Genomic DNA, 9440 nt, shown 5'->3' with positions numbered 1-9440 from the left:
ACCCAAATGGATGATTGTTCAGAATTTCTACACGAGTTACTCGACCATAAGAAACACAATTGATTCACAAGCAGGAGGAGATTTCATGAGAATGACAAGTGAAGAATGCTATGATTTATTAGAGAAGATTGCTCATAATACCCATTTGTGGGGAAATCCTAGAGCACTTGAGCCAAAGAAAGCTGGGATTTATGAACTTGACTCAGTTAGCTACATGAATGCAAGATTTGATCAGTTGACTCAGCTTCTTAGTGATTTCTGCACAAAGGCAACAACCTCAACTCCTACAACTATGCAACAAGTTGCCTTCACAAATGGAACTCAAAGTTGTGGAGTTGATTACTCTTCTTATGGTGATGATTATTTGCAAGAACAAGCTGCTTATGCAGGAGGTTATCAACAAAAACCAATGGGAAATGCTTACTCTAATGTGAACAACTCAACATGGAGACCACAAGCAACTTTTGCTCAACAAGGCCAAAGCTCAAATTATGCTCATAACCAGCAGTTTATGCAGCAAAATAGGCCTCAATTTCAGCCTCAATTTCAGCCCACAAGGCTGCCACCACCGGGATATCAAGCAAGAGCACAACAATCCCTTCCACCTCATGAACTGAAGCCAACCTTGGAAAGCATGATGGAGAAATTTTTTGCTGAACAAAGCAAGATGAATAGCAAATTGGAGGAAGAAATGCAACACATGAGACAAACCATGGATCAATTACAAGTCCACAACAGCATGTTGGAGACTCAATTGGCGCAACAAGCAAGCTCATCGGCAAGCAAATCCTATGGGAAACTACCTAGCCAACCACAAAACCCTCATGAACAATGTAAGGTTGTGACCTTGAGAAGTGGTAAGAAAGTTGGTCAAGAGAGTGAAAACAAGAGAGAAGAAAAAGAGAGCACAAAAGAAGAAAATTCAGTTGAGAGCAAGAAAAATGAAAAAGAAGAAGAAAGCAAAAGTGAGCAAGATGAGGGAGAGAAACCATACATCCCACCTGAACCTTACAAGCCCACCCTTCCCTACCCTCAAAGATTCATCAAGCACAAGCTAGACAAACAATTTAGCAAATTCCTTGAAGTGCTAAAGAAGTTGTATATCAATGTGCCATTCACTGAGGCACTATCCCAAATGCCAAGTTATGCCAAGTTTTTGAAGGAGATTCTTTCCAACAAGAGAAGATTAGAAGATTATGACACCATCAACTTGGGAGAGCAATGCAGTGCTATAATTCAGAAGAAGTTACCTCCCAAACTCAAAGATCCGGGTGTGTTTTCCATTCCTTGTCATATAGGTGATAATTGTGTGGCAAATGCCTTATGTGACCTTGGAGCTAGTGTCAGCCTAATGCCTCTTTCAATATATGAGAAGTTGAATATGGGAGAGTTGAAGCCCACAAATATGTATCTTTCATTGGCTGACCGTTCAATTAAGTATCCAGAAGGCATTCTAGAAAATGTGCCTATCCAGGTTGGGAAATTCTACATTCCGGTGGACTTTGTCATTTTAGATATGGAAGAAGACACAAAAGTTCCTATCTTATTGGGAAGACCCTTTTTGGCAACAGCTGGTGCATTAATTGATGTAAAGGGTGAGAAATTGACACTTAGAGTGGGAGATGATCAAATGATATTCAACATCAATCCTGCCATGAAAAGGAAACATGAAGAAGTTGAGTCTTGTTTGCGGGTAAACATTATTGATGAGATTGTTCAAGAGCATTTCAGAAAAAGCTATCCACAAGACTCATTTGAAAATTGCTTAGTCCATGGTGGGAGCATTGATGATGATAATCACAACATAGCTGCTTTTGCACAATACTTGGAGAGCTCTCCACCACATCCTGAAGCCACAATTTTTCAACTTGAAGGAGTGCAAACTTTGGAGATCAAACCACCATCATTAAAGGTAGAGGATGCCCCAAAGGTAGATCTTAAACCTCTTCCTTCCAACCTCAGGTATGCTTTTCTTGGACCGAATGAAACATATCCTGTTATAATTAATGCATGTTTGACTGATATTGAGAATGAAAAATTGTTGAGAGTTTTGAGAGAATATAGAAGAGTTTTGGGTTATGCAATTGATGATATAAAGGGAATTAGTCCAACAGTTTGTATGCATAGGATTTTCCTTGAGCCAAATAGTAAACCTTCCATTGAACATCAAAGAAGATTGAATCCTACAATGAAGGATGTTGTGAAAAAGGAAATCCTAAAATTACTAGCTGCTGGAATTATTTACCCCATTTCTGACAATGAATGGGTGAGTCCTGTGCATGTTGTACCAAAAAAAGGTGGGGTGACAGTTGTTAAAAATGAGAATAATGAATTGATACCCACTAGAACTGTTACAGGTTGAAGAATGTGCATAGACTATAGGAAGTTGAACAATGCCACAAGAAAAGACCATTTTCCCCTTCCTTTTATGGATCAAATGTTAGAGAGATTAGCCAAGCATTCATTCTTTTGTTACTTAGATGGATATTCTGGTTTCTTTCAAATTCCAATACATCCTGATGACCAAGAAAAAACTACCTTTACCTGTCCCTATGGCACCTTTGCATATCGAAGGATGCCATTCGGATTGTGTAATGCGCCTGGCACATTTTAAAGGTGCATGATGGCCATTTTTTCTGATTTTATTGAAGAAATTATGGAGGTCTTCATGGATGACTTTTCAGTTTATGGCACTAATTTTGATTCATGCTTGACTAATTTGCCTAAAATCTTGCAGAGATGTGCTGATAATGATCTAGTGTTGAATTGGGAGAAATGCCACTTTATGGTCCAAGAGGGGATCGTTTTAGGGCATTTGATCTCAAATAGGGGAATTGAAGTGGATAGAGCTAAAATAGAAATTATTGAAAAAATGCCCCCTCCAACCACTGTCAAAGGAGTGCGGAGTTTTCTTGGACATGCCGGGTTTTACCGGCGGTTTATTCAGGATTTTTCTAAACTTGCTAAACCCTTAACAAATCTTTTGAATCATGATGTTAAATTTGATTTTAATCAAGATTGTATGGTTGCTTTTTGCAGGTTGAAGACGGCCTTAACAACAGTTCCTATCATGCAACCCCCGGATTGGACTTTGCCATTCGAAATTATGTGTGATGCAAGTGAGTTTGCTGTTGGAGCTGTCCTTGGCCAGCGGAAAGATAGGAAACCTTATGCCATTTACTATGCAAGCCGAACCCTAGATGAAGCTCAAGTTAATTATGCTACAATTGAAAAGGAGTTCCTTACGGTAGTATTTGCACTCAATAAATTTCGTTCTTATTTGGTCAACTCAAAGGTAATTGTTTTCACTGATCATGCAGCAATAAGGTATTTAATGAGCAAGAAAGACGCTAAATCTAGGTTGATTAGATGGATTTTGTTACTTCAAGAATTTGATTTGGAAATAAGAGATAAAAAAGGAGTTGAGAATGTGGTGGCTGACCACCTTTCTAGGATAAAAACTAAAAATAAAGATGATGAAATTATGCCAATTGATGAATTTTTCATGAATGAGCAGTTGTATGTGTTGAATTCTGCACTTCCATGGTTTGCTGATATTGTAAATTTCTTGTCTTGTGGTGTCTTGCCACCTGATTTATCTTGGCAGCAAAAGAAAAGATTTTTGCATGATGTTAAATTTTATTCTTGGGAAGAACCTCTTTTGTTTAGGAGATGTAATGATGGAATAATTAGGAGATGTATACCAGAGGAAGAAATACATGATGTTATTTACCATTGTCATTCCTCTGAATATGGTGGTCATTTTAGTGTCTCCAAAACTGTTGAAAAGGTCTTGACATCAGGTTTCTATTGGCCTAAAATGTTTAAACATGTGAGAGATTTTGTAAGCAAGTGTGATAGGTGCCAAAGGGTAGGCAACATTTCCAAAAGAGATGAGATGCCCCAACAATCCATATTAGAAGTTGAATTATTTGATGTGTGGGGAATTGATTTCATGGGGCCATTTCCATTTTCTTATGGGAATAAATATATCTTGGTAGGGGTGGACTATGTATCTAAATGGGTAGAAGCTATTGCTACACCTACCAATGATGCAAAAGTTGTGGTGAAATTTCTGAAAAAATTTGTTTTAACCAGATTTGGTGCCCCACGTGCCATAATCAGTGATGGTGGTAGCCATTTTTGCAACCACCAATTTGAAAAATTAATGAGAAAGTATGGGGTAAAGCATAGGATTGCCACACCATATCACCCTCAAACAAATGGCCAAGTAGAAATCACAAATAGAGAAATCAAGCAAATCTTGGAGAAAACTGTCAATAAGTCCAGAAAAGATTGGTCCCTTAAATTAGATGACACTCTTTCGGCATATAGAACAGCATTTAAAACCCCCATAGGAACTACACCTTATAGGTTAGTTTTTGGGAAATCATGCCATTTGCCCGTAGAGTTAGAACACAAAGCTTATTGGGCCATTAGAGCAATCAATTTTGATTTACAAGCTGCTGGACACAAAAGACTTTTGCAACTTGATGAATTAGAAGAATTGAGACTTGATGCTTATGAAAATGCTAGGATCTATAAAGAAAGAACTAAAAAATGGCATGATAAGCATATCAAGAAAAAGGACTTTAAAGAAGGAGATTTGGTTCTCTTATTCAATTCAAGGTCGAAATTTTTTCCAGGAAAATTAAAATCGAGGTGGTCCGGTCCATTTAAAATTGTGAAAGTTTTCCCCCATGGTGCTGTTGAAATTTTTGGTGAAAAATCGGGTAATTTCAAGGTAAATGGGCAAAGGTTGAGGCATTATTCAGTTGGTGAGCCAATTGAGAAGATAGCAACTTGCTATCTCTCTCATTCTCCATAACATTTTGAGTGAGTATGGTCAAGCTAAAGACCTAAACTTAGCATTTTTGTGCATAACTCTCAATTTTTCATTGATTCTTTATTTCCTTCATATATATATTTGTTTTGAGTTTTTCCATACTCCTTATTCAGAGTTTGACATTGTTCTAATTTTCTTGTGCAGATGGGATGCAATGCATTGCAAGCAAATGAGCAATAAAAATTTTATTTTTAGCTTTAAATTTTAACTTTAAATTTTAGTTTTAAATTTGTTCACTTATAATTTTCATCTCTCTTTTGTTGAGTATTTGCTGGTACATATTGCTGGATTCATTGCCCTTTTTGGTTAATCTTAAGAGAAAATTTTTCCAAATTTTGACATCTTGGTTTACAAGGAAAATTTTTTGAATGTGGGTGTGTGAATTGGTGCTTTGAAAAATTATTTTGTGTAAGTATTTGATGAACATAACAAGTTGACCAATTAAAATTCATGTTATGAAGGTTTAATCATTTAAAATCTACTTTGTTTCAATTTTTTAGGTGCTATGAAATTCGGTCATTTTTGGGCAGCAGACTGCACAACCTGCGACATAACCGAGTTTGCTTGTGTCACCGCTTATGTCCGCTGGGCACACTTTTGGGCAGATTGTTGCACAACCTGCGACATAACCGGGTTTGCTTGTGTCACCGCTTATGTCCGCTGGGCACACTTTTGGGTAGATTGTTGCACAACTTCCGACACAACCCCCCTATCCTTATGTTCTAACTTGTGTCGCCAGTTTGTTTTGCAGGATAAAAACTTCCTTCACCGGAATGGGCCAGCAGCAAACCCAAAGCCCTAAAAACCGTACCCCATAAGCCCAAGCCTGAAATTAAACCTAAAACCCAACCGACTAAAACCCAAAGCCTACACCCAAGCCCACAACCCAAACCTAAAGCCCCTAACCCGATAACCCATTAACTTCTTCTTCCTCTCGACATCGCCCCCGACACAACCCTCCCCTCCCGCCGTAAACTTCATCTTCACCGTCGCCTCCACCACCCACCATTCTTCCCATATTTCTCCTTTTCCGATCACGCCCATTTTGCCATGTTCGACTCCCCATTATCCTTCGAAAACTCACCTCCCCACTCCTCACAGCCGCCGCAGCCCCAAGGCACCCCACCCATGAATGCCGACCCATCGCCGGCCCATTCTGGTGACGCCACGATCGCCACATTCAAAAGAAAAAGGCGAAAAATATTAAGCCACACAAATCAACGGGCGGCGCCAAGAGGAAGCGACCCGAACCGGCCACACAACAACCTCCAATCCCGCCTCCAATGCCTGCCGCACCTGCTGTCCGACGTGGCATCCCGAAGTCGGCGGTCAAGCGCCCCGGTACATCTAAAGGTAACTTTGCATTCCCTTCCTCTCTGCCTACTGCTACACACTGGGTATTACCTACTGCCGACATGAAGAAAAATAAGGCAAGAGTTGTAGCTCGACAAATGGTTCAAACTCGATATTTGGATGTGTCTACACTTAAATCCTTGAAGATATATGATGAAATGCAGACTCTGTTAGATGCTTTAGGTTGGGTGCGATTTGCACATAAACAGGAACTGGTTTACCCCATTTTAGTGCAGGAATTTATGGCCTCTCTGTCCACTAATGAGCATAAAATTGCCTTAGATAATGACTTGACAATCCATTTTAGATGCCTTGGTAAAGATAGGGTGTTGTCTATGGATAATTTTCACCATATATTTGGCTTTCCACCTGATGGTCTATTCAAAATACCTGCTAGCCAAAGGGACTATAATGCGTATGAATTTTGGTAGCGAATTGCACCTTCAGCAGGTACCTTCAAACCGGGACACAGTAAGGCCTCCAAGATTGAGAATCATGCCTTGAGATTGCTTCAGCGACTAATTGCAAATACAATTTTAGGCAGAGGATCTAGTGTTGGCACAATGTCACAGTATGATCTATTCTTTTTGTGGTGTGCAAAAACTGGCAAAAAAGCTTTCCCTGGTTATTATTTCTGCCGACATGTGATCCGCCAGACCACTAGGGGTACTGGTACCATTGTCTTTGGAGGTTTGGTCACACCCATTGCACATTATTTTGGCTTTAATCCTCAAATGCACAAGTGTCCTGCTCTTCCAACTGGTTTGTTATTTTTGGATGGACCTCATTTGGCCAACCAAAAATTTTGTATAAAAAATGAGGCTACCAAGCTGTATGAGATTCCTGCACTAACAGAACCACCACCTGGTTCTCCCACTGCAATTAGCTCCTCCTCAGCATCTGAGCGACCATTTGAGCAGCCTTTTACACAACCTTCAAGCCGAGCTCCACCAGCTGCTCAACCTGCTTCATCAACAGCTTCTGGACCATCCATAGCAACTCTTTTGACGTTCATGGAGAATCTCAGTGATGAGATCTATTCTTTTTGGCAAATGACGGATGTCTCTTTTCAGACACTACGAGATTTAGCTGACATATATTTGGATCGAAGTGCTGAAATGCAAGACGAGTTGAAAGTCATGCGAGCTAAGCTGGAGAAGATCAAAACAAACCAGGCACTGATTTTGAGCATCATCTCTCCACAGCAGCCACCAAAAGCACCACCACCTCCACAAGATGGCAAGGGCAAAGGAGTTCTCATACCTGATTGACCAGCTTTTATTCTCAATTTGCATTTCATGTCCTTAATTTCGTTGCTTAATTAATTAGTATTTTGAACTTATTTAGTTAATATTTTGCTTGTGTTGTTTTTCTTTTACTTGAACCATTTACTTATTCAGTTTTTTTTAGTTCCTCATAAAATACATTTTTCTTTAGTACATTGCTCACTAGCTTTGATATGCTCCTTCGGCTTTACACTTGATGGCTATATTTTTGAGCTTAACCTCTTTATTCCAACTTTTTGAGTTTAATTGATTTAATGGCTTCCATTGCACTGTTTCTTTTGCAATGAGTGCAGCAGCTGTCCAAATTTTATCTAATTAAATTGGCTGCACTTCAATGAGGTAACAATTCTCATCTCAGCTTGTGTCACTTTCAACACAAGTTGTGCTATCGCTTATGCAACAGGGTAATAATTCTTTATCCACATATGAGCCCCCATTTTCTACACATATAGCCAAATTATCCCATTCCTTGCACTATTTTAACATTGAGGACAATGTTCATTCTGAGTATGGGGGAGAGGGTAAATTTTTTGCAAAAATTATTTTTCCTTTGCATATAGCGATACATTCATTACTTCATACTTGTACATATTCACTTATATACACTGCATATAGCTTCATATACTTAGTTATGCATACTTAGTTATATATAGGTTGACTATACATTTATACACTCATGCATATCATTCATTCATTTAAAATTTTTGAATTTTTAAACCAGTCTTTGAATTCCATAAGCCACTTATTCAAGCAATCCAACTTGCCTTTAGATGGTTAGTGGAATGAAAGTTCCAGCTGGGTACAAAGTCTTAAGCATTATTCTTTCTCTTACTTAATAGCTGAAAATTAATATATTCAATCTAGGTATGCAGTGCTGATTAGTTATTTTGAGTTTTGAGTGTCTGGATAAGCCTTTAAGGAAGAAAATGGTCATTGTCGTCTCACCATTCCTAGAACAAGCATCTTAGATCTTTCAAAGCGAAATTTTTAACTTGCATTTGATAAGAATATGACTTAGGCATTTCTTCATATTTTAAACCTCACATTTAGCCTTAACCTACCTTAATTTCATTTTGACTCTTGCAAACCCCCTTGAACCTTAATTCCCTAATTTCTTTGGAACCCAAATCATTTACCTAGCCATTAAACCTAAACACTACCACCTATTTATGAGAATAATATTTTAGCAATTAAGTGCATAAAAAAATAATAATGATATATAAAATAAAAAAAAAAGGTCACCAAAATATCCCAAAGGTAATTTTGGGTGTGACATGAAATAGGGACACATACAAAATCAAAATAAAATAAAATAAAATAAGTATAAAAAGTAGTCCCTTTGTATAATCATTGTGATAGCACTTGAGATTCATTGTGAATTTCTTTCCTCTTGATAAAAAATTATAAATATATATATATATATATATATATATATATTGGATGCACTTTGAGTTTCATGATTAATATTATTCTCATATTTTGTTTTCCTTATTCCCTTTCCTTGTTTACCAAAACTTTACCCTATTGGACCCCATTACAACCCTTAAAAAGACCTAATGATTCTTTAAAAAATGCTTGTTACATTAGTAGAGTTAGATCTTTTATGCTTGCATATGGGTTTGGCAATATAATCTTCCATACATTACTTACCATCTATTTGAGACACATTGGCTATCTATTTCATTTAGGTTTGTTTTGGCACAATTGACTCTTGTAGTTGGTTGGTATTTGTTGCTTGGGTTGATTGGTTAATTCTTAGCTATTATGTAATTGTTGAGAGTGCTTGCTTCATTCTTTGTGCTTTTACTGGTGGGAACTTGGAATGTTGGTGGCTAGAGGTAAGTTGGTGGTTTGGATTAGTGATTTTTGAGTTTACAAAGACTGATTCTATTCCCTTCCAAATGAGTTTTAATGAAATTTTGCTTGAGGACAAGCAAGAGTTTGAGTATGGGGGA

Source organism: Hevea brasiliensis, chromosome 9 (assembly GCF_030052815.1).
Source record: "Hevea brasiliensis isolate MT/VB/25A 57/8 chromosome 9, ASM3005281v1, whole genome shotgun sequence".
In the NCBI taxonomy this organism is placed as follows: domain Eukaryota; kingdom Viridiplantae; phylum Streptophyta; class Magnoliopsida; order Malpighiales; family Euphorbiaceae; genus Hevea; species Hevea brasiliensis.
The sequence above is the reverse complement of the archived record's forward strand: the minus strand, read 5'-3'. Positions refer to the sequence as shown.